The following is a 1,914-nucleotide window of genomic DNA, read 5'->3' as shown; positions in this document are numbered from 1 at the left end:
GTCTACCTTACGCAATTCTCCTACATATATACAACCAAAGGAATGCATGTGTTAATTTGCATTTCTAATGAGTTACCAGGTGATTCTGATACTGCTGGTCACACATTAAGAGCCACATATTAAGAACCAAGGTACTAAAGCTAACCATGTCTACCTTACGCAATTCTCCTACATATATACAACCAAACAAAGGAATGCATGTGGTCACCTAAATCCATGTACAAGAGTGTTCACAGCGGCTTTATTCATACTAGCTAATAACTAGAAATAACCCAAATGCCCATGGTAGAATAGTACACAGCAATAGTACACAGCAATGAAAAAACTACCACTTCACACAACAATATGGATGTATACTCACACACTGATTAAAGCTAAAATAGAGTACTTACACTCAGAGCACTTATGATTTTGTTTATGAGTGCAAGAAAAAAAAAGCAAAACTAACTGGCAGTGATGGAGGTGAGAATAGGAATCAGCTGGAGAGTAAGGGGAATTATTGGCCAGGAAGAAACATGAAGGAGCCTTGTGGATGGAGATGTTCTTATCTTGATGTGAATGGTGTACACATATGTAAAAGTTCATCAAACTGTAGACTTAAAACTTATTTACATATACCATATCTCAATAAAAACCTTAAATAAAATAAGCAAAATAGAAAGTGAAAATGAAATTCATTACACTAATGTCCTTTAAAAGTAACTTTTATATAAATTTGATTTCCTAACAGGACCATAACAAATGTAGATTCAGAAAATTAATAGCTGTCTAGCTGACATAAGGAATTGTGGAGCAAAAGTCTCAGTGCTTCCTGTAGCATCATCCCAATACTGATCCCAGAGAAGCCTTAATCAATCACCGTATTTAAAGGCCTTTATATCCAGATCCAAAAAACATACCCAGAACTAAAAAGCCTTACCAGACCTAGTCCTTCGTTTCCTGTCTAACCCTATCTCCTACTTCCTACTCCTCTTTCATCCCACTTTAATCAAATGAGCCTTTTTGCTGCGCCCTGTACAGTCAACTTCATTCCTACCTCAGGATCTTGGAACTGGCTATTCTTCCTGCCAGGAATGCTCTTTCCCACAAAGCTTCCAAGCTCACTCCCTCATTTCTTCAGGTCTCAAAAAACCTCCTCATAGAAGCTCTAGTACCCTGTGGCAAACTTCTTTTACAAGTCATAGCTAGAACAAAGTCTGTCTCGGCTCAAATTGCTAACCTTAACTTACGTTAGACATAAAACCATAACAAGGTTCCCTCTTTTCTGTGATCGAAAGCAATAAACTCCTGACTAAATTTTGTGACCCCCGGCATCATGTACCTTTAACCTGAGCTCTCTTTATTTTAATTCTTATCATTTAACTCTTGCTCTTTTACATTCCTTTGCAGCTTTACAGTGTGTCTCCCACTGCAAAGTGCTTTCTAAGTCACATAAGTATATAAAGAAGACTTTAATTCATAGCAATCAGAGTCTTGCACACAACTCCAAAAAAATTTTTGGATGAATAAACAAACGAGTGAATAATGAAAAGTGACAGGATATCTGAAAAGTTTCAAGGACATAAAGGAAAAGGTTTCTGTTCCAGTAAACTGAGTTCATACACTTAACACAGCACCTGGCACCTTAAGAATAGCGAGGATGGGCTGGCCGGTTAGTTTAGCTGGTGAGAGCGCTGTGTTATAATACTAAGGTCAAGGGTTCGGATCCCCGCACCGGCCAGCCAAAAAAAAAACTGAATTAATTAATATCACCAAGCCCAGATTTCACTTTTTTCTTATAATCATAAATGCCATTAAAAAAATTCCTCTCAGGCCAACTACCTATGCACCCAAGAAATAAAATACAGGTTTATTCTCGGGACCCGCGGGGATGCAGTAGTCTTGGAGGGGCAAGAGAAAGAACAAAGGTCTGGG

Source organism: Galeopterus variegatus, unplaced genomic scaffold (genome assembly GCF_000696425.1).
Source record: "Galeopterus variegatus unplaced genomic scaffold, G_variegatus-3.0.2 Scaffold5079, whole genome shotgun sequence".
Taxonomy (NCBI): domain Eukaryota; kingdom Metazoa; phylum Chordata; class Mammalia; order Dermoptera; family Cynocephalidae; genus Galeopterus; species Galeopterus variegatus.
The sequence above is the reverse complement of the archived record's forward strand: the minus strand, read 5'-3'. Positions refer to the sequence as shown.